This window comes from Saccopteryx leptura, chromosome 3 (assembly GCF_036850995.1).
Source record: "Saccopteryx leptura isolate mSacLep1 chromosome 3, mSacLep1_pri_phased_curated, whole genome shotgun sequence".
Lineage (NCBI taxonomy): Eukaryota > Metazoa > Chordata > Mammalia > Chiroptera > Emballonuridae > Saccopteryx > Saccopteryx leptura.
Window position 1 is genome coordinate 218,013,844 of NC_089505.1, and position 24,633 is coordinate 218,038,476.

General features: G+C 42.6%; 1 protein-coding gene across 3 annotated transcripts in view; it reads left to right on the forward strand.

Moving 5' to 3' along the window:
• Positions 1–24,633, forward strand: part of NCK2 (NCK adaptor protein 2) — a 171,162-nt gene that overhangs the window by 79,735 nt on the left and 66,794 nt on the right. Inside the window, exons 2-3 of one of the 3 annotated variants that reach the window (XM_066377523.1) lie at positions 4,260–4,470; positions 5,073–5,202. The exons of 1 other annotated variant lie outside the window; for it this stretch is intronic. The gene's annotated coding sequence lies outside the window, so the exon portion shown is untranslated. The remainder of the gene's footprint in view (positions 1–4,259; positions 4,471–5,072; positions 5,203–24,633) is intronic. One more of the 3 variants, XM_066377522.1, reaches the window with a different exon arrangement.

Here is a 24,633-nt window from a genome sequence, read left to right on the forward strand (position 1 = left end):
TGCCACCACTTCTCATCTCATGATGTTTGGCTAGCTCACCGCCTGCAGTTTGTTCAGTCCTGAAACGCCTGAAGGCAGAATCGTCCTTGTTTCAGAACATAGAACCCTCAGAGAGCATTTGACCAGTTATCTCCCCAAATACCCTCCTCAGCCACAGGTGACTTCTCTTGAGGCTATTCAGAGAGTTAGAAATTAGTATCCTCTCCCTGTTATTATTAATCAATTTCTTATCAACTGATATAGTCAATGATAACTAGCTTTCTCATTTGGGACTGATACCATTCTAGCCCAGTGCTGGAAAATGTGGTATTTTTCCTATTTGGGGCAGCTTTATCTTGAGTAAAAATCCTAATTTCAGTGGGGCTTTCTGAACTTGGGAAACTAGCCTGTGGCCTTCAGGATTCTCTGAGCTCTGGTCACTATGGACGGGATGATAAAAGGTAGCTGAGGTCATGTGCCCGGAAGCCTTTGAATGTCAGATTTATAAGCATTTGTAAACTGCAGGTATCATCAGTCCATATGGAGGAGGAAACCAGAGTTAAACTTGGCCAAACCATTCAGGGAAACTCTTGTGTAACTTTGTTCAGTGTCTGAAACCAGCATTTTTCTGCTTGAATAAAGTTTTCCATCAAGTAGTTGAGTAGGAATGAAATTTAGCCAGAGGACAGCCCTGGACCCATGATGCTGTCTGATCAGGCACGGACCTTCCATGTTCATTCTGAACTGGACACCCCACAGGTGATTGTGTGTCATGGGGGAGAGGTAAGACTAGCATTTGTGAGCTCAGAGGCCTACAACATAACCACATGGGTGCTTTTATTTTCTTTTTAAATATAAGGAGAAAGACAATTAGCTTAGATCTGTCTACAGATTAGGGGTCTGGGTGGTCCTCTCGATGTCTTTTGCATGTATAAGATTCAAGTAAGATGCACACCTGATGTAACCTGCAAGTCTCAAGGCTATGTGCAGTAATAACCCAGTCAAATAATGTTAGTAATTATTTTTTGCTGCGTTAGCATCTATGGGAAATGGTCCCTTTGGAAATCAAGGCATATGTGTGTTCCTGGGCTAAGCTCTGTGTCACAGCACACAGCCCAGCTTGGGCTGAGAGGCTGAGTGAAGCCGGCCTCCCTGTGTAGTGAGTCCCAGTCCAGACGGAAGTGGCAGCTGATCTTTGCCTGAGACTCAGGACTAAAGTCACCTTGAGTGGAGATCTTTGTGGGAGAAAGAGCACAACGTGACTTTGGCATCAGAAAAATGTGGGCTCAAATAGTGGCTGTGGGACATCTGGTGGTGTGGCCTCTGAGCCGAACAGTAAGTTATCTCCCAGGGTGGCTTGAGGACAGGAGAGGCTACAGGGACAGTGGAGCCCCAGTACGGTGTCTCTCTGTGACCAGGGAACGCTCTTCTCTCTGGCTGTTGCTCTGCGTCTCTGACTTAGGAAGGACAGGTGGGATTAGCTGAGCTCTCTGAAAGTGAGCCTTTTGGCAATTCAGGTCATCTGGATAAATCTGCCAACTCTAAAGTAGATGGAGCAGATTGCCCAGTGATATTGTACCCAGAAGGCCCACAGTGTTGAGTCAACAGCAGAATGAGGCGCCTACCCTCTTATTAGCCTTTATGGGCTCTGCCGGAGTAAAGCATGTTAGTGGTGGGTGTCAACCCTGGCCCCCTAGGCAGACAAAGGCCAGCACCACCCAGACGCTGTGTCCAGGTCTGTAGCCGGCACTGGGGATCTGGACTCGGACAGCTCTCCTCCTGATGCCAGGCACTGGGCCTGGGCAGGGAGTGCTACTGGGTGTACAGACCAAGGCGCCAAGGCCCTCAGGCCCGTAGCCACCCTCATGGTTGAGGTAGTCACTGCAGCTCAACGCCCCTAGAAAGCCGAGGGAAAACCCACGTTTGTGACTCAGGTGTTTTAAAGCACAGTTGAGAAAAGGATAATCTCAGTGTTACAGAGAATTTATGTAGATTAATCCCTTGGATTTTGCAGTAGTAAATTTGGGTTATTAAGGGTCCAAATAAATGTGGACAGAGATGTGTTCCTTTCCACCCCACCCTCCTCCTCTTCAGTATCTACAGGGAGAGGCACATGGTGCTAGGGGAGAAATGTTTCTAAAGGAAAACATGCACCCCTGTTATTTATTGCCATTTGCCTGGAGTGGGCTGCGTAGAACGTTTTGAATTCTTGGACGAAGGCCTTCTCCAGTCTGAGTGATGTTGACCCAATCATGCTTGTCTCTCAGCCTGAGGTGGTTTTTTGCAAAGCAGTGTATGTTCTTCCAAAGAGTTTAGATCACTCCTTGTACGTAAGACCTGATTTGAAATGCTCGCCTTTACCAGAGGCTTTGAAGAAGCTAATAGCCCCACATAGTACATAGGCAGTGTGCAGACTCCATCCTATTATATTCTATTTGATGTGTGAGCTCAGTGCCTTGGCAGCTTGCCAGGGAAATGCTGTTCTCAAGGAAAACACTGCAACCTTCAGTTTTCATACTTGAGTCCCAGGTGGCCATCAGCAATTTTAAATGAACTTAAAAGGATGTCAGTCTGATTGGCTCTCTGCTCCTGAGTTCAGAGCCTGCCCTTGCCACCCCTGTTCCACCTTGCCCCCCACATCCGGTGCAGGGGCACTGAGCCAGAGATGCGAGCCATTGTTCTTTCACTTTGAGCCAATAGATCATTGCTCCCAGGAGATTTGCTGTTGGTGTGGTGGATGTAGTGTTTTGAAGGCCTGTGTTCTTAACTTTATAGCCTATTAAGGAAAACCTGTAATGTCCCTTGGTAATTAACTCTTGTAAAAATGGATATTAATATCTGTCCTGGCAGGTTATTGGGAGGATTAAACATAGCACTCCCGAGAGCACAGCGTATGCAGTGGGAGGCCCCATATCAGGACAACCCAAACAGCACACCAACAACCCCAAGCCTTGGGCTTGGTAGATTTGACATCAGGCAAATTCACTTTTCTGTTAAAAATTTAAAAATATAACTTATGTCTAAAAGAACTACTGAATATACTAATACAAAGGTGACATTTGTGGGCATGGCTGTATTTATTGGGTGGTTTTCTGTAATAAGTGGCATATATGAGGCCAGAAGGGAGAAGTAGGAACCCTTGGTCAGGGTATCAATCAGTCCAGATACCAAAACTCCTGTTTTGAAAGAACATGTCATTTTATTATAAACACTTAGCAGAGAGAGGGGTGTAATCCTCCTGGTATATAGTTAACATCTTGCCCAAAGCTAGTCTTCCCATGGGTTCGGTTATCACCTTTTCCTTGCCTGAAATTCTATTCTTTTTAAGAAATCATGCACCCTTTAAAATAATGCTGGAGAATACATAAAAAGGATGAAGGTTTTAATAAAAATTTATGAACTTGCCTTATAACATTTTTATGATAGCCCTACTTGAGTTATTTTTTTCTACTTGGCTAAAATAGAATTCAGTTTTTCTATGAGGTATTTAACGTTTGGGGTCGTAATCAAGCTAGGGATGAATTGATAGATTCCTCTGAGTGAACTGTCAGGACAGATCCCCTCTGGGTTTGAAATTATTTAAAAGTGTTAGTGAATTCACTCGGAGGTCCACAGACCTTCAGGGTCCCCTCAAAAATGTTAGGCAGAACTGAAAGTAGTTACCCCAGTGTAAGGGACACACGGTGAAAGCCAGCTGCACAGCCAGGAGGGAGAGGGTTGCAGTCCCCTCTGCCGGGCTTCTCAGTTTGGGGATGTTATTCTCAGATTTCACGAAGGGATGTTTTTAGCACGAGGCTGTGTGTCTAGTAGGTGACCTCTCTCATTATATGGCCCTTTCAAGAGACCCAAGACAGGAACAAGCCTCTGAATGATTTCAGTGCCCTCTACAATCCATCTTCCTGATGAGACTTCTTCCCATGTGGCAGCTTCTGTTCTGTTTTCGGCTGTTTCTGAAGGGTGTGGGTGGGGAGTGGTGGGGTAAGAAGTCTGAAGAGGCTTGGGAACTTGGGGTCCCTGCTTTATGGCCTGCTCTCCCCACTCTCCTTCTCCCTTCCCTCCACAAAGTGTGTGGCTGGCTTCCCTGGCCATTGCCTAGGAGCTGGTTCTGGGGTAGAAGGTGGAGAGGGGCATTTTGTTTGGTGGAGGTCAGTAGATACAGGGTAACTTTTTTCTGGAGTTTATTTAAAAAAATATTTGTTTCAGGAAAATAAAGTTATTTCTTAAGCAGTTTCTTAAAATCAAACAAGCAGGCGTCCTCATATGATTTTGTTTCTTTGCAGATTTCCTATGTTCCTTTCAACAAGTGATTTCCCAGACCATAATTCTCCATGAGATTTGAGTTGGATTTGAGAACTTAAAGAATTCCTGCAGTTTTTTAACTTCAGAGGTGTAATCAGCTGAAAAATTCACCTTTTGAGGAGTCTGCATTCACCAGTCCTTCCTCGTAACTGAGCACCAAAAGTCAGTCTGTGATTTTCTGCTTTGAAATAGGTGGGTGAAGTTGCTGCCTTTTCCTGAAATACTCAATTTGCACAGAAGGTTTTATGTTAGTAAAATGGCAAGAAATGTAGCTCAGATTTGATGAGCCACATAATATTTCCATTTTTAAGGACTTGATTCAAAAATCATGTTCACTGTTCCTGTTTCAGGATGTGAGGGCATTGAGCAGCTGGGAAACATGGCGCGGGCACCTCCAGTCTGGGGCTTCCCTCGTGCGCTCTTCAGCCCAGCAGCTCGTTCTTGAGTCTGTACAGTTGGGGCCTTCCACGTGCGGCGTTGGGAGCCCCAAGATAAGAAAGAATTGCCTTCAGGATGCTTTTAGTCTAACAGAAGTTTCACTCCAACTTTGATGCTGAGAAGTCTATATCAAAACATGAGAATAGGTAAAGGATTGCAAGGAAAAGTTTAACTGTTTGTGTTAGAAATCTACTTGTGTGCATGGTTCTGGCCGGTTGGCTCAGTGGTAGAGTGTCAGCCCAGTGTGTAGAAGTCCTGGGTTCGATCCTGGCCAAGGCACACAGGAGAACGCCCATCTACTTCTCCACCCTTCCCCCTCTCCTTTATTTCTGTCTCTCTCTCTTCTCCTCCCGCAGCCAAGGCTCCATTGGAGCAAAGTTGGCCCCGGCTGAGAATGGCTCCATGACCTCCACCTCAGGCCCTAGAATTAGAATGCCTCTGGTTGCAATTGAGCAACACCCCAGATAAGCAGAGCATCGTCCCTTGGTGAGCATGCCCGGTGGATCCCGGTTGGGCGCATGCGGGAATCTGTCTTTCTGCTTCCTTGCTTCTCACTTTAGAAAAAAAAAAAAGAAATCTACTTGTGTGCATTAAAAGAAAACTGCATTTTTTTTTATATTTATTTGGTTTTTTTATTAGAGAGGTGAGAAAGAGAGGAAAGAGCTAGAACAGGGGGAGAAGCAGGAAGCATCAACTCTCATATGTGCCTTGACCAGGTAAGTCCAAGGCTTTGAACTGGTGACCTCAGCATTCCAGGTCGACACTTTATCCACTGCACCATCACAGGTCAGGCTAGAACCACATTTATAATATAGCATGTGGATTCTGAGATCGGGGGCCCTAGAATAACAGATACTAGACAGAATCGTACTTCAGTATAACAAAAGTAGATCTTAGCCCCGACAGAGTGTTTGGGACATTTGATTTAGAGTGTAAGAAATGCTGTATGCACTCTGGCTAATCTACTGTTCCATCCCTGGCTGGGGAGGAAGGGGTGCTTTATGAGGAGCACAATTCCATCCCCACATCACTGCTCACAACAGTACACATAACACCCAAGTTAGCTTTCCTCCAGAAGCTTGTTTTGCTTCTATTATTCACAAATTGTTTTAAACTGTTCTAGAATCTATAACTTTGGACTATTAAAATCTCTTGGTATGATTTCTATAAATTTATTAGTTTAGTATAAATTAGAATTTTCCATTTGGTCTAAAACAACTATTAAAAACTTTATAAATGGATTTTTTCTCCTTGACTACTTTTTTGGGGGGTGGGGCAGTGATTCTTAATTTCAATTTGTTCCCCTCTAATATGTGTTAACCAGAATGATACAGAATTAATATGCAGTATTTATAAAGGTACTAAGTGTCTGAACCTGTCCCTTATTTTCCTTTGTGATTTTTTTTTCTTTTTTTGGCGAAAATGACACCTTGTCTGTTTATTTATGGTGTTGTTCACTATGAGTTCCAGGTCTAGGCCCTGGTTGGAATGGAGAGCTTGGAGCTCCCTTTTGTAGGGCCTGACTCCAAGTCCTCCTCCTTTCTCCCTGCCCCTGAACTTGCACTATTCTGACCACACCCTCCCAGGATGTTGTTGGCTCTAATTGAATTGACAGGGAACTCCCAGCTGCCTCCTCCAGACCTTATGTGAAACGAACACTTACTGGGGTGTTTCACATCTAACCCCAGGAAATTTCTATTCCTTACATTAAAAAAAAAAAGAAAAAACTCCTACCAATGGGAACTCAATCTTTCTAATAATCATTGCAGTGGAACTTTTAAAACTTGGTCATTTATAAATGCAGTCATATATTTCGTGGCAATATAAGGTAGAAATTAGTGCAAATTCTCAAATCCTATCATGAGAACTCATTACTAATTCATCAGTAACAGATTGACATTTCTTCTTTTTTTTTAGGTGAGAGGAGGGAGACAGTGAGGCAGACTCCCACATGCACCCCAACCAGGATCCACCTGGCAACCCTGTCTGGGGCTGATGCTCGAGTACTGAGCTATTTTTTTTGTGCCTGAGGCTGTTGCACTCCCCATTTTACTCTCTCCAGCAGAATGTGGAGATTCCCTTTGCTTCACACCTTCTCAGCACTGACCATATTTTTCATTTTTTCCCTCTAGTATAAAGGGTATCTCATTGTGATCTCAGTTATTAATGCGGTTGAGCTTTGCTGTGTTTTATGCCATTGTGCTGCCCTTCTGTGTAATGACATTGTCTTTTGCTTGCTTTTCAACTGAGTTGTGGGTCTCTTTCTTCTTGAATTGTAAAAGTGTTTATGTATTCTAGATACCAGCACTTCATGAGCACATGTGCTGTTTACAGTGTTTTTTTGCAAGTATATCTTACTATGTTTTCACCTGTGAAAATTGATAACTCCTACGTGAGAATCCAGACTATATTTTAACTAGAACAGTCTTTTACTTTGTCAACAATGGATACTGCTGTTTATAAACTTGAATGTTTCATGTAAAAGGGATTCTTGTATTCTTATAGCTCTGCTGAAAGAGCCATATCTACTTTGGGTTTCAGTGTTCAACAACCTTTTTTTTTTTTTTAATTTGGGGTTGAAAAAGATAAATACAAAGTTTTTATTTTATTTATTATTTTGTAATATTTATTGACTTTTAGGAGGGGAAGAGAGAGAGACAGAAACATCAATTTGTTGTTCCACTTATTTGGGCATTTATTGGTTGATTCTTGTATGTGCCCTGATCAGGTATTGAACCCACAAACTTGGTGTGTCGGGATGATGTTTTAACCAACTGAGCTACCCAGCCAGGGAAAATTCTGGAATTGTATTGACAGTACTTAAGTTATTTTTGACAGGTAAATAATCTAGTCTTAGACTGTGCTTCTCAGTGGTTTAATGAGCTTTTGCTAATCTTTTATCTTTTCATTATGTGTTGCTGTGCTAGTCAGTTGCTAGAAAGAGCTGGAAGATTCACTTTTCATTATTGATCTGCATTTTATGAATATTTATATATATTCCACATACTTTCACCCTTTTACTTAAAGTAGTTGAACATTATAAAATTTAAATTTTTAATTGGAATTTTTCTATGGCTTCCATCATGAGTAAGGAGCCCTTATTATGTATAACAACAATGACTATAGCCAAAGGTGAGATAGTGTTAGGTGAAGCCTCTGACACCTGAATGTATCTGCAGTGAGGACTTCAGTAGGGGACATCAGCCCCCACGATGGGTTCTTGTGGAGGTAGCCTGGACAGCTACGCACAGGGCGTCTGCGGGCCCTCACCCACTTGTTCCTGCACGTCCTTGCTGCACACATCATAGGCTCAGGTCCTTCTAAGTGCTCTGTTCATGAGGAGACAAAGTGCTCATCCTCAAAGAATTACATCAGGTGAGAGAACATGGATGATCGATCGGTAAAATATGTAAGAAGTACTGGTCATGTCGTTGGGGGGGCAAGATGTGGAAGAGAAGCAGCCGCCATTGTAGACCCTGCGGGCAGGTGGGGCTGGGCAGGGAGGGTAGGATTTAGTCAGGGATGGGACCTGAGAGGGAGGGAGGAGCAAGAGATGTGACATTTGGCTGGAGGCCTGATGAAGTGAAGGGAAGTGAGGGGACCGGGACCTGTATAAATGTTAAGGGGAAGAGCATTCCAGCAGCGTGAGTGCAGATTTTGTTCTAGAGTGATGGGAAGCTAGAGCAAGGTTCGAACAGCGCAGTAGCACAGATCACTGTCTGTTTTCCAGCTGTCACAGGCTGCTGTTAAGGAAGCAGACTGGAGCCACATGGATGATGGAAATAGCGACCAGGCCAGGCAGGGGTGCTGGCGTGGAGCTGGTCAGTGTACAAGTGAGGACTGGTTTGGTTCCAGATGTGTTCTGAAGGCAAGCATCTAAGGTTTGCTGATGAAATGGATGGGGAGTGAAAGGGAGGAGTCTTAAGGTTTTTGGCCTGATGACAACTGGGTGGTTGGCTATCTTCTATGTCTTGCTCAGAAAGAAATGCTGTGGGAGACAGGGGGTTTCTGCTGTGGTTATTTATTTGATTTGCTTTCTTTTGTTTTTGGTGGAGAGAGTGAAGAGTTCTGTTCAGACATGTTAAGTCTGAAGTGCACATTGGACACCCAGGTGGAGGTGTGGAACAGGCCGTTGGGAGTAGCAGTCTGGCGTTCAGGCAGGAGTAGAGACCTACCTTTGGGAGCACCCTGCACAGAGATGGTACCCAGAGCCAAGAGAATGGACATACTCATCAAGGGAATGAAAGGGGAAGTGGGCCCCCAGACAGCCCAGCTGCTCCTGCATCTGAAAGTCAGAAACACAGGTAGGACCCAGCAAGGACCCTGAGAAGGAACAGTCGGGGAGGAAGAACAGGGCTGTGTGAGCCTGGAGCCAAGTGAAGAGCGTGTTCGGGAAGGGACTGATGGACAGTGTCAGCTGTCAACTGGCAGGTACAATGATCTGCAAAGGGAAATATTCGTGACACAGTAGAGTGGGCGATAACTACAGGAGCAGATTCCTTCAGGAGGCAGCAGGGGTGGCATTCAGGGCACAGAAGACAGGCCTTGGCAGGGCATCCAGGCACAAAAGGGGCAGTGCAGTGTTTCCAGGTGTGGACAGATGTTTCCTTCTGACTGCTTCTGGTTTTCACAGTGAAACAAGAAGCAAAGTCATTCCTCAATGGAAACTGCAGGAAAGGGGAGGAGATATTAGCAGGTGGAAAAGAAAGATCCGAAGTAGACCCCTCACAGAGGGAGAAAAGGATGTGGAGCCCCTGACAGAGGGGCTGGCCAGAGGGGCTGAGCCAGTGATCAGACGTCTAAAACGGGAGTGGTCAGCAGGTATTGAAAGCTTCTGTTGCATATTCAGGTGTAAATGCCCCCTTGGAACTTCTGGTACCCTTGCCAGACTCCTGATTTAGAGCGACAGATCTCTGTAAGTGCTCTTGACAGGTGTTACTTAGCTTTGGCTCACCTAAATCAAGGGTAAAAATAAGTAGGTAAGCTTGGAGTCATGTGAAGTGCATATAGCAAAGACTGCAGGTGGGATCAGGTCTGGCGCAGGTTTCTGAGGAGGCAGGGATGGGACCAACTCTCGAGAAATAGGCTGCAGGAGAAATGGGTGGTGGGAGAAGGTGGCCATGGTTATGATGGGGGTGGGCTCGTCAGCAGGGCAGACCCTGAGCAAGTAAGTTAGGTCACCAGTGCAAAGTATTACTTAAAAGCAGCAGTAGGAAAGGCTACTCAGAATCAAATACCATCATTCTCATAGAGTAGCAATGTGACCCAGGAGGTGGACTAATGTTGACATAGAACTCTCATGTGTAAAATGTACCAAAAGTGGAATGTATTGTAGATAACCGCTATTTATTGTAACATCAGCCATATTGATCCTGAGACTGACAGAAGATACAAGGTGAGCCTGGAGTACCTTGTGGTGCCAGAAGTAAGGAAGTGCTCAGAACACACACACTCACACTCACACACTCCCAGAACTCGCAGTGATGGTGCTATGTCAAAAGGACTCAGAACCCAACTGAAAGAGCACTCAATAGCCAATGTTAAAACAACTCGAGCAACAAAATAAGTATCAGATTGTAGCCTAAAGAGTAAAGTAAATATAAGTTCATACTGATATAAATAAGTGATTGAATAAATTAAAAACGAAGAAAGATAGACAAATCTCTTGTGCAGAATTCTAGAAAATGTTGTAGGTAGTCTCCCTCAAAGTGACGAGGCATAGCTCTTAAGTGTAGGCTATGCTTGGATATGTCCTTCCAAAAAGCACAGTGTGAAAAAGGGGGAAAGAATGACTTCACAGTGGGAAGACCTTGCCAACACTACCTTAGTCAGGCAGTCCAGGTGGACATCAGCAGTGATAGTTATGTAGGTGCTACACACCCTTGACAGGATGCATTGACAATGCCACTTCACATGTGGCTTCCTCTCCCCAAACCCATGGCTTCAGTCCTATGAGGAGAAAAACACCAGACAAATCCAACCCCTAAGGAGATACTCTGCAAAATATCTGACAAATAGTCCTCATAAAGGTCATCGAAACAAGGAAAGTCTGAAAAACTGCCGTAGCCAAAAGGGGCTTGAAGAGACATGATGACCAAATGTAATATGGTGTCCTGGATGGGATCCTGGGTTTTACAAAAGGGGCATTAGGTAAAAAACTACGGACACCTGAATAAAATATGGACTCTAGTTAATAATCTATCAATCTTGGTTTATTAATTGTAACAAATATACCATACTGATATAAGATGTTAATAATAGAGGAAACTAAAACAGTTCTAAAAAAAAATGTATTGTAAAAAATCAGTACATATGCTAGAAATCTTTTTTTTTTTAATTGAGAGGCAGGGAAGCAGAGAGACAGACTCCCACATGTACCCCAATGGGGATCCATCCAGTAAGCCCCCTACTGGGATGATGCTCTGCCCATCTGGGGCCACTGCGCCACTGCTCAGTAACGGAGCTATTTTAGCGCCTGAGGCAAGACCATGGAGCCATCCTCAGTGCCCTGGCCAACTTGCTAGAACCAATCGAACCATAGCTGCAGAAGAAGAAGAGAGAGAGAGAGAAGAGGGAGGAGGGAGGTGTAGAGAAGCAGATGGTAGCTTCTCCTGTGTGCCCTGACTAGGAATTGAACCCAGGACTTCCACACACAGGGCTGATGCTCTACCGGCCAAGGCCATATGCTAGAAATCTTTATTTCCTCATTCTGTTTTCTTGGATGAGAGGGAAGATATCCTTAAAAAAATTGTATGCTTGGGATAAATATTAGCATTTCTTTTTCTAAAAGCATCTGTAGAGGTACTTGTGTAGTGATTTGACCCAGAGTAGCTCTTGTCCCCTCCCACTTCCTGGGTCCCTGCCACCCTGGTTCAGGCTCCCTGCTGAGATGGTGGCTGAGGGTGCCACCCCAGGTCAGTGTGCAGAGGGGCTTTCTGTAATTTCCCATTCTGTTAAGTAGGGAAATCTAAAACATAGAATGCTTAGGAACATGGGCATAAGCCATGTAGATCTGAAGAACTAAAATGATCTTGGTAGCTAATCGTGTGTGAAAAGGACGAGACCCAGATGATACAGAATGTGTGATTTTGATCTCTGCTTCTCATTTCACCCTTGTGTGTTTCAGAATTAGACAGAGAACCATGGCTAACAGGTGGTAAGGAGAAGATCAGGTATTAATTAATGTAGCTGAGTTCATTTGAAAGGATTGAGGAAGCTCATGACATTTCTATTTTGATGTGTTTAGGAACTAGATACTTAAGTTATAAAAGTTACAACTCCTTTTCTGGTTTTGGAAAAAAAATAGGCCTACTAAACACCTAAAAATGGTGACTGTTTCTCTACTTTGTGAGCAGTGGGTATGCATTTTAAAGGGGGTCAAGTTTCACCAGAGAGATCACTGTTTATTTTTAAAGATGGGTATTTTTCTTCCTTCATTTTCTTTTTTTTAAAGTTCAGCTTTATTGAAGTAGAATTGACCGATAAAATTGTAAGGTATTTAAAGGGTACATCGTGGTGATTTGATGTATGTATACATGGTGAAAGAATCCTCCCCGTCTAGTTAATTAACACATCCATCACCTCACATATTTATCTCCTTTTTCAGTGAAAACATTTTAGTTCTATTCTCTTAGTAAATTTTAATGCTAAATAACCATGGTATCAACTACATAGTCACCATGTTTTACCGTGGGTCCTCAGATTTTACAGTTGAGAGCTAGTCCCTTTACCAACCTTTCCCTATTTCCCCCACAACCCTTGGCAACAAGGGCCACTGCTCAGCAACTGAGCTACTTCAGCACTTGGCCACCAGCCACTATTCTAGTCTGTTTCTATGAATTTGATTTTGGGGGGTATTTTTCCATTATTGATATTTGTCTCTTCACTTCATTACTGTGATGTGTTCTAGGCTGGCATAAGACAATGTTGATTCCAACTTCAGTGTGGTTGAGTTTTAAATTGGCTTATTAAACTGACAGTGATTCTCCAAAATGATGGTGCTCAGATCACTTAACCTTCACAGCCTCCTTCCGAGTGCAGTGAAGGTCTAAGATGCCCATATGGAAACTGAGGAAGCTAACAAAGTTCAGCAACATGCACACTCTCATGGCTTGAGTGGTAAATTATGTGTAAAAATAGCATTTCCCAGATTCTAGCTGAAGCAGCATAGTTCCAAGTTTTATTTTTCTGTAAAATGTCCTAGGCATGAATGAGTTGTGTGGACTTGTAGTCTAGTCTCTGGAATACTGGTTGTGTCCAGACATTTCATTTAGTATTACTTAGTAAAATGAATTGCTTGGTGATTAACTTTGTTTTATTATTATTAAGTGAGAGGTGTGGAGGCAGAGACATAAACTCCTGCATGCACCTCCTCCCCTGACTGGGATCTACCCAGCAAGCCCTTTATAAGGTGTTGTTCTGCCCATCTGGGGCCACTGCTCAGCAACTGAGCTACTTCAGCACCTGACGCGAGGCCAGGGAGTCATCCTCAGTGCCCAGGGCCAGCTCACCTGAACCATTTGAGCCGTGGCTGCAGAGGGGAAGAGAGAGAGAGAGAAAGAGAGAAGAGGGAGAAGTGGAGGAACAGATGGTGGCTTCTTCTGTGTGCCCTGACCAGGAATCGAACTTGGGACATCACATGCCAGGCTGATTCTCTACCGCTGAGCCAACTGATCAGGGCCGGTGATTAACTCTTAAAAACTGGTTGATAAACTCACATTTTAGGGTATTTTTATTAATGTGGTTTAATGGGGAAAAAGAGGTGATTGATCCCAGCATAAAGGATGAAAAATAATTGATGTTCACTTAAAAAAGTGGCCAAAGGAGTAGAGCAGAGGAGAAAACTCTAGATTTACTATAAAGTATAAAATTTTATTTTTCTTGAGAATTGCCATCTGCTAACAAATATTGTTCAGGACCCAGTAAAAGGAAAGTTCACTTAAGAAATTACGTGTGCGCCTGACCTGTGGTGGCACAGTGGATAAAGTGTCGACCTGGAAATGCTGAGGTCGCCAGTTCGAAACCCTGGGCTTGCCTGGGCAAGCACATATGAGAGTTGATGCTTACAGCTCCTCCCCCTCTTCTCCCTCTCTCTCTCTGTCTCTCCCTCTCCTCTCTAAAATGAATAAATAAAAAAAAAAAAAAGAAAGAAATTACGTGTGCCTCACACCCAGTCGGATGACTGCTGTCAAAAAAACAGAATCACACACATTGGTGAGGGTATGGAGAAATTGTGCACTGCTGGTGGAAATGTAAAATTGTGCAGTTGTTACAGAAAATAGTTTAGTGATTCTTCAAAAACTTAAAACTGGAACTACCACATGATCCAGCAATTTCACTTTTGGGTATAGACCTCCCAAAGATTGAAAGCAGAGTCTTGAAGAGATTTGCACACCCATGTTCATAGCACATTGTTCACAAAGGCCAAAAGGCACAGCAACCCGTGTGTCCATCAATGGACAAATGGATAAACAAAACGTGGTCTATACTTATAATGGAATATTTTTCAGGCTTTTTAAAAAGGAAGGAAATTCTGACACAGGCTACAACTCAGATGAACCTTGAGGACATTATGCTAAGTGAGATAATCCCATCACAACAGGGGAAATACTGTATGATTCTACTTACACAGCATCAGAATTAGAGACAGAAATGTGGGATGGTGGTTGCTAGGGAGAGAAGGTTGAGGAGCTAGTTTGTAATGAATACAGAGTTACAGTTTTAGAAGATGAAAAATTTCCAAAGAGGGATGGTGGTGCTGGTTATACAGCAATGTAAAAATATTTAATACCACTCAACTGTACACTTAAAATTTACCATTTTAACCAATTTTAAGTATTTTAGCACAACCTAAAAAGGAAATCCTGTGGTATATACTGATACTTCCTATAATCACTCTTTAAAACAGGGGTCCTCAAACTACGGCCCGCGGGCCACATGCGGCCCCCTGAGGGCATTTATCCGGCCCCCGCTGCACCTCCGATAGGGGCACCTCTTTCATTGGTGGTCAGTGAGAGGAGCACAGGATCCATCCTCATCCTGTGCTCCGGGAGTACTGTATGTGGCGGCACCACAAAGCACAGCATGGCTCACGTACAGTACTACTTCCGGTGACGTGGGATGCACGCATCACGGCTCCGGAAGCGCGTCATATCACCTGTTATGGCCAGCAGTGACAAATACGGAACCGGACATTGACCATCTCATTAGCCAAAAGCAGGCCCATAGTTCCCATTGAAATACTGGTCAGTTTGTTGATTTAAATTTACTTGTTCTTTATTTTAAATATTGTATTTGTTCCCATTTTTTTTTTACTTTAAAATAAGATATGTGCAGTGCGCGTAGGGATTTGTTCATAGTTTTTTTTATAGTCCGGCCCTCCAATGGTCTGAGGGACAGTGAACTGGCCCCCTGTGTAAAAAGTTTGGGGACCCCTGCTTTAAAAAGTGAATGTTGCCGTTAGGGAACTGGGGAGTGTCTGGAGGGGGCGTGTCGAGGGTGTGTGTCTGCTGGGGGTGTGTTTGGAGGGGATGTGTCTACTGGGATGTGTCTGCTGGGGGCGTGTCTGTAGGGGGTGTGTCTACTGGGATGTGTCTGCTGGGGGCGTGTCTGGCTGCCTGGAGCCAGCAGCCTGAGAAGTAGAGGCCTGGCCACAAAGGTCCTGCAGCCAGCTGGGGAGGGAGCTTCAGAGCTCCCAGTAGGGAAGGCTAGGAGGGGCCTGGAAAGGGCAGACATCAGAGGCAGAGGGCAGAAAGCCAATGACCCCCCTCACCCCTATCCTGGGTACTTAAGTGCCTTTTTTCACTTGCTGGTTCTCTGGAATAAACATTAATAGATATTTAAATTTTTATTTTGAAAATAACTTCCTTGTCTTTAAAATATATTCTAGTAAATGTTATGGACACATGAAAATCTCTCTAGGCTGAAAAGCTGGTATCATTAGTATTCACTCCAGTGGGAGCGGGGATATACCCAGAAAGCCCGGGGCTCTCCTTATAACCCTTTCTAAGTAGGATTCACAGTACATTTTATGGCACTGCCTTGGAGCATTAGTCTTCCCGTGATTTTAGGTTTTCTCTCTCTTTGTTTTTTGGCTCTATGTAATCTAGTGCAGATCTATTTTTGAATCCCTGTCAAAGCTTCATTCAAATCCCAACTCAGCATTACACAAATGTAGGAAGAGCAAGAATGTCTGACATTTATCCTACATGGACCGGGTATCAGGTACTTGATCTAGCCCTTGTCACATTTCATCCTCACAGAAGCCTTGACCCCATTTACAAAAAAAGAAATTGTGGTCAGTGAGGTTAAAACAACTTCCCCCCAAGGTCACCAGCCTCCATGCTGAGACTGAGTTTCAAACCCTGGCCATCTACTAGAGAGGAACACTTAGAGGAATGGGTCACCTCCACAAATTCAAAGACCTAATAGAGATTTCACAGGCCATAGGCTATAACTATAATCCAATAAAGTTACAAAACCATAGAAAGACCTTCTTCAAAATAACTCATGGGGCAAAGTTCGCAGGAGTCCTAGTGATTCGAGCCTATACCATTCAGCTGCCCTTTCAGCAGCGGCTGCAGGAAAGTGGCTGTCTCCCCACACATCCTGCAGTTTAGAATTCGGAAACTTTTACCTTTAAATCAGTCCAATCTTCTTTTACCCTTTCTCTAATATTTAAAAACCAGCAATATGAACAAGTATATGCCAACAAATTTGAAAATCTGGAAGAAATGGATACATTTCTAGAAATATACAATCTTCCAAAACTGAATGAGGAAGAATCAGAGAAAGACAACAGTGTGGGGGTTACAGGAGGGAGAAGGTGGTAAGGGAGGTGGAGGACGGTAGAGGGGAGGTAGGTCATGATGGAAGAAGATTTGACTTGGGGCAAACACACAGTGCAGTGTACAGATGATGTGTTACAGAATTGGGCACCTGAAACCTGTGTAATTTTATTAACCAGTGTCACCCCAACAACCTCAATAAAAATTAAAAAGAAAACAAAACAGATTACAACTAGTGAACTTGATGCAATTATCAAAAAAATCCCAACAAAGAAAAGTCCTGGAATCAGTGGCTTCACAGGCGAATTTTACCAAACATTCAAAGAAGAACTAACACTTATCCTTCTCAAACTATTTCAAAAAATTTAAGAGGAGGAAAGACTCCCAAGCTTATTTTACAAGGCCAGCATTATCCTAATTCCAAAACCAGGTAAAAACACTACAAAGAAAGAAAACTGTAGGCCAAAATCCCTGATGAACATAAGATTATAAAACCCTCAACAAAATACTAGCAAAGTGATCCAGCAGTACATTAAAAAAATCATACAGCATGATCAATTGGGATTTACTTCTGGGATGCAAGGTTGGTACAATATTCACAAATCAGTAAATGTGATACACCCCACAAACAAAATAAAAGATAAAAACCACCTGATTATATCAATAGATGCAGAAAATCTAGCACCTATTTGTGATAAAAACTTTCAGCAAAGTAAGAATAGAGGGAACATACCTCAACGTAATAAAGATCATATATGACAAACCCACAGCCAACATCATACTCAACAGGCAAAAAAGACGAGTGTTTCCTTTATGCTCTCAAGACAGGATTACCGCTATCACCACTCTTATTCAATATAGTACTGAAAGTCCTAGCCACAGCAGTCAGAATGAAGAAAAAAGTCATCCAAATTGGAAAGGAAGAAGTAAAACTGCCATTATTTACAGATGACATGAACCCTAAAGATTCCACAAAAAAACTACCAGAACTGGTAAATGAATTCAATAAAGTAGCAGGAAACAAAATAAATATTTAGAAATCGGTTGCATTTTTTTTACACCAATAATGAACTATAGGTTGTCTCCAGGTTACAAATGAGATAGGTTCCATAGGTTTGTTCTTAAGTTGAATTTGTATGTAAGTTGGAACAGGTGCATTTATCTATCACATGTGACTTAGATGTTTGTCTTAACATAGCATTCATTTTTACCTTTCTGTGCATATAAATACTTAAACATTTTCAAATGCAACCTTAAACAATCTTGTTTAAAACAAGATGATGGACCTGTTGGAGAGGAGGGAACTGGTGTTAAGAGATTCTGCTGCTGCAGTCAGTTTCTTGAAGTAGGCATCAGGGAGGTTTATACACAGGTTTTCTTTTTCCCATCATAAATGGCCTTGTAACATCTCAGGCCTTTGGTAAATATACAGTAAGTTTTGGTGAACCTCTCTGTATAGGATCTTGCTCCTCTAATTTTGCCATTTCTGCTTCAACAAGCAGTTAACTCCTTTACAGAAAACTTTTTCAGTTCTGGGTTTCTAGGTCCCTGTTTTCTTCATTAAATGCTATGTATCATCTGCTGCTCTAGTTCCAGGTCTTCATTGTTGAGTGCTTTCCCATGGGAGTTGAGTAGCTCTATGATATCATTTTCACCAATGTCCAACTGCAGTTGATTACCAATATCCCTTATGGCACCTGGTTCATAAGTGTGAGTTGCACATAAGTCAGATGTTTGTAACTCAGGGACTTACTGTATCAGAAAGGGAAACTAAGAAAACAGCCATATTCAAAATTGCTTCAAAAGAATAAAATACCTAGGAATAAATTTAACCAAGGATGTAAAAGAACTGTACTCAGAAAATTGTAAGTCACTGAAGAAAGAAATGGAAGAAGATACAAATAAGTGGAACTGTATACTATGTTCATAGATAAGAAGAATTATCATTAAAATGTCCATACTACCCAAAGCAATCTATAGATCAGGGGTCTCAAACTCAACTCAGCATGTGGGCCGCAGAGCAAGATCACAGCCGTTCGGTGGGCCGCACTAGGTCTACAAAAGGCAACTGTTACGCAACACTTTTCTTGAACTTCGTGGATTAGTCTGCGGGCCGCACAAAATTGTTCGGCAGACCGCATGCGGCCCGCGGGCCGCGAGTTTGAGACCCCTGCTATAGGTTCAACACAATTCTTATCAAGATACCAGTGCTGTATTTCACAGAACTAGAATAAATATCTCCAAAATTTATATGGAACCACAAAAGACCCCAAATAGCAACAGCAATTTTGAGAAAGAAGAACAAAGTTGGAGGACTCACACTACCCGATATCAAACTCTTTTATAAAGCCATAATAACCAAAACAGCTTGGTACTGGCATAAAAACAGACATTGAAAAAAAAAAAAAAAAAACAGACATTGACATCAATGGAACAGAATAGAGAACCCAGAAATAAACCCACGCTCTGATAGTCAGTAATTTATTTTTAAGCTAGGGAGATGGTGAAGGGAGAGAGATGAGAAACATCAACTCAGAGTTGGAGCACTTGAGTTGTTCATTGATTGCTTCTCATATGTGCCTTGATTGGGGGGGGGGCTCCAGCCGAGCCAGGACCCCTTGCTCAAGCCAAGCACCTTTGGGCTCAAGCCACCAACCATGAGATCATGTCAGTTATCCCACAGTCAAGCTGGTGAGCCTGTACTCAAGCCAGATGAGCCCACACCCAAGCCTGCAACCTTAAGGTTTTGAACCTGGGTCCTCAGCATCCCAGGTCAAAACTATTCATTGCACCATCATCATTCAGGCTATAGTCAATTAATATAGTGGTCCCTCATCTATCCTGGGTTAGGTTCTAGAACCCCTGCCATAGGTGAAAATCTTTGAAGCAGTGACCTTATATTTATTTTATTACTGTATTTGTATATATTTTAAGGCTTTATTAACCCTCCTCACACTTTTATAAACCTCTCCCAAACTCTTTTTATATTTTCAATTTTTTAGGCTAGAAAATGCTTATTTTACCGCAGAAATAATTAAAATAATAAATATATAAAAATACATACATACCGCAAAATCCCGTGATATAGTGAAAAAACCACAATACAAAATTAGATATACGCAATTTAAAAATCCGCAATACAGTGAGACTGCAAAAAATGAACCACAGTATGGCGAGGGATGACTATTTGACAAAGGAGGCAAAAACATACAATGAGATAAAGACAGTCTCTTCAATAAATGGTGTTGGGAAAATTGGACAGATAATGTGGGAAAAAAAAGAAACTAAACTACATTCTTACACCATACATGAGGATAAACTCAAAATGGAATAAAGATTTAAATATTAGATTAAAAACCATAAAACTCATGGAAGAAAACATGGGCAATGAAATCTCAGACATTTCTCATAGGAGTCTTTTTTTGATATTTCTTCTCAGACAAGGAAAACAAAAGAAAAAATAAACATCTGGGGCTGCAGCAAACTAAAAGTTTTTGCACAGCAAAGAAAACTGTCAGCAAAATGATAAGACAACCCATTGAATGGGGAGAATATCTTTGCCGGTACATCTGATAAGGGATTAATATTCAAAATTTATAAAGGACTTATAATACCAAAAAATTAAACAATTCAATTAAAAAATGGGCAAAGGACCTGAATGAACATTTCTCTAAAGAGGACATCCAGAGGGCCAATAGACATGAAAAGATACTCAATATCACTAATCCTCAGTGAAATGCAAAGTAAAAGCACAGTGAGATATCACCTGACACCTGTCAGAATGGTTATCATCAATAAATCCATAAACAACAAGTGTTGACGAGGGTGTGGAGAAGAAACTCTCTTACTCTGCTGGTGGAAATGCACGTTGGTATAGCCACTATGAAAAGCAGTGGGAGTTACTTCAAAATTTTTTTTTTTAATAATTTTATTTTTAATGGGGTGACATCAATAAATCAGGATACATATATTCAAAGATAACAAGTCCAGGTTATCTTGTCGTTCACTTATGTTGCATACCCATCACCCAAAGTCAGATTGTCCTCTGTCACCTTCTATCTAGTTTTCTTTGTGCCCCTCCCCCTTCCCCTTTCCCTCTCCCTCTTCCCCCTCCCCCCCCCCCTAACCACCACACTCTTATCAATGTCTCTTAGTTTCACTTTTATGTCCCACCTACATATGGAATAATGCAGTTCCTGGTTTTTCTGATTTACTTATTTCACTTCGTATAATGTTATCAAGATCCCACCATTTTGCTGTAAATGATCCGATGTCATCATTTCTTATGGCTGAGTAGTATTCCATAGTGTATATGTGCCACATCTTCTTTATCCAGTCATCTATTGATGGGCTTTTTGGTTGTTTCCATGTCCTGGCCACTGTGAACAATGCTGCAGTGAACATGGGGCTGCATGTGTCTTTACGTATCAATGTTTCTGCGTTTTTGGGGTATATACCCAGTAGAGGGATTGCTGGGTCATAAGGTAATTCTATTTTCAGTTTTTTGAGGAACCACCATACTTTCTTCCATAATGGTTGTACTACTTTACATTCCCACCAACAGTGTATGAGGGTTCCTTTTTCTCCACAGCCTCTCCAACATTTGCTATTACCTGTCTTGTTAATAATAGCTAATCTAACAGGTGTGAGGTGGTATCTCATTGCAGTTTTGATTTGCATTTCTCTAATAACTAAAGAAGATGAGCCCGACCTGTAGTGGTGCAGTGGATAGAGCATTGACCTAGAATGCTGAGATCACTTGTCTGAAACCCTAGGTTTGCCCAGTCAAGACACATAGAAGCAACTACTATGAGTTGATGCTTCCCACTCCTACCCACCCTTCTCTCTCTCTTTCTCTCTCTCTCTCTTTCTTTCTCTCTCCTCTCCCTAAAATCAATAAATAAAATCTTTTTAAAAAATTAAAAGTGGGACTGCCTTATGACCAGGGATTTATCTGAAGAAACCTGAAACATTAATTCGAAAGAAAATTTGTATTCCTATGTTCATTGCAGCAATATTTACAATAGTAAGACTTAGAAGAAGTAGCCTGAGTGCCCATCAGTAGCTGAGTGGATAAAAAAAGCTGTGCTACACAGCTGGAATACTACTAAGCCATAAGAAAGAAGGAGATCTTACCATTTGTGACAGCAGGGATGAACTGGAGAGCATTATGCTAAGTGAAATAAGCCAGTCAGAGAAAGACAAGTGCCATATGATTTCACTCTTATATGGAATCTCATGAACAAAATAAACTAACAAAATAAAGACAGATTCATAGATAAGAGAGCAGGCTGACAGCTGTTGAGGGTGGCTTGGAAGGAATGGAGGGATTGAGCAAAAAATAGTTTTAAAAAAGAGGAAATCATGAACACAGACAACAGCATGGTGAATGCTGGGGGGCGGAGGGTGTGGGGGTAAACGGTGATGGACGGAGACTTGGCTTGAGGCAGTAAACACACAGAACAGCGTACGTGATGTGTTGTAGAACTGTCCACCTGAAACTTGTATAATTTTTTTAACTGGTGTCACCCCTGTAAATTTAATAAAAGGACAAAAATGGGAAAAATCCCCAACAAGGCGCTTCCCAGATCATACCTGGAGAATCGGGGGCTCCAACCATTGTTTCTCATTTAGTATTTTCACTTTCCCGTTTATCAAAATGAAGTTGAAACTCAGTTCTTGTTTATCAGCATCTACCTTACCCTTGGGATTCCTTTTTTTAGCTATGCTACAAAATTCTGCCCCCGAGGAATGCTACCAGGCAGGAGAGGGTAGCAGGTGAAGCCTGGGCTTGGTGATAAGACACTCCTAGTGGGTTTGGATCTCAGTTCAGGCCCTTTGTATGATAGTTTTGTGGGTTTGGACAGGCAGCCCCCTGAATTACGAAAGACAGGTTTTGTAGGTTTGAAAATGTTTTAAGTATTTAGATGCACAGAAAGGTAAAAATAAATATTAAGACAAACATCTCTCTAAGTTGCATTTACTAGGTAAATAAATGTACCTGCTCCAACTTACAAATTCAACTTCAGAAGAAACTTGTGGAACCTCTTGTTCATAACCTGGGGACAGCCTGTGTTTAACATCTCTTCGCCCGGTTTCCCCAGTTGTTAAATGTCTCTGTAGGTAATTCTGTTTCAGAGGTGTGCTGTGACCAGTCGATGAGCAGGTACTGAGTGAGTGTTCGTGTCCCACACTATAGCCACATGCTCCTCACCCACTTCGGCGGCACCTGTGCTGGCTATGGGAAGAGGTGTGTTGAGCCTAGCGCTGTGTTCATTTCCTCTTTTACATGTAGTGTATCTTTGTACCTTCGGGAAGTAGTAAGAATGACTCTTGTCACAGCTTAATGAACTTCCTCAGAGTAGGGACAGCCGCTAGATTCCATATTGTATTCTACTTACAGCTGAAGTGAATTAGTTGTGATTAGTGACACTGCTTGTGAAAAGCCACCAATGGCCATTCTGTTGCCCAACAGGATGCCACAGATTCCTGCCAATCCCTGGTAGATTCTTTGGCATCTGACAAGTCTTTTATCTACAACACAACTTGAAACTTTAATAAAGAATGTATAAGGTAGCCTGATCAGGCAGACGCTGAGGACCCAGGTTCAAAACTCTGAGGTTGCTGGCTTGAGCGTGGGATCATAGACATGACCCTATGGTCACTGGCTTGAAGCCCAAGGTCGCTTGCTTGAGCCCAAGGTCACTGGCTTGAGCCCAAGGTTGCTAGCTTGAGCAAGGGGTCACTGGCTTGGCTGGAGCACCCACCCCCCAGTCAAGGCACATATGAGAAAGCAATTAATGAACAACTAAAGTGATGCTTCTCATCTCTCTACCCTCCTGTCTGTCTGTTCCTGTTTGTTATTTCTCTCTCATATGCAAGTGCTTAAAAAAAAAGTATAAAGTGTTTTAGTTGTTTCTGAGACTGCTTCTTTGAGGTAGGTCTCCTTAATGCAGATGTACTATTTTTAACTGTTTGCAAATATGCACCAAGAGAGGAAACATTGTAATGCATGAGGGAAAACATAGGGCTTCTTGACTGGCCTTAGCATCATTATTCCCACATTAGTTTCCTGCAGCAATGTGCTACAAGTCTGTCTCCAAGGAGGTGCTCCTTGTGCCCAGGGCCTGAGTCACTAGAAACCAGACACCTAGTCAGTCTTGCTCACCAAGGAATCCTAGTGCCTTGGAAGACTGTGCGCTCTCTCTCTCTCTCTCTCTCTCTCTCTGTATAAAGTGCTTAGTAAATCCCAACTAAATGAAGGAAGGAGGCTAGTCCAAGCCCCACCTTAAATTTATAAAGTGTGCTATAGTGGACAGAGGGTTCTCATCCTTATTTCCCTCCTGTGCTGGGTGGTGTGCTCAGGGCTGTCTCACAAGCTCCTGTGAAAGAGCAGGAGCTAAGGCAGGGCTCTGTTACACTCAGTTCCACCTTCTGAAATACTGCACTGTCACACTTATCCTGGGCACCTTGTGAGGCTAAGCGGTGATTGTTACTCCCATTGTGCAGAATAAGCTGGAGTCCGAGGTGGACATGCAGATGTCTGAGCTAAGCTTTGAGTCCCAGATTTGCCATTATGACCAAGTTGTTCAACTTGATCCCCAAGGCCTCTTGGGAAATATTGGTGACCATTTGGTGTTGTAGGAACACAGGATATCATGAGGAGTATGTCACCCAGCCATAACCCACTAGATACAGTTAACAGTATCATTTTTAGACAGAAAGCAGGGTTCTAAAAACAGTTTCCCAAGGTCTCAGGGGTCAAATCTGCACTCTTGCCCAACATGCAGTTCCCTCCAGAATGGGTCTCCAGCCTGCCTTTCCAGCCACTGTTGGCAAAGAGAAGAAAGATTAGGTGTTGGCAGGAATACAGGCTGATGGCTTGGGGTGAGGGGAGGGCACTTCACATTGAAATGGCTTGAAAAAGGAGAATATCCAGAAATCCATATCCTGTTTACTTTTTATTTTAAATTATTCTCTGGAGTCCTGCGTTCTTCATTCTTCTGCTTAGCAGTGTGTTACCTCCCTGGTTCTTGCTGATCCCTTTTTGGCCTGCAGTGCCCTCCTTTGACTGTGTCCCGTCTTTCAAGACTGAAATCCGTTTCCTTTCCTTGTCCCTCTCCCCTAAGGC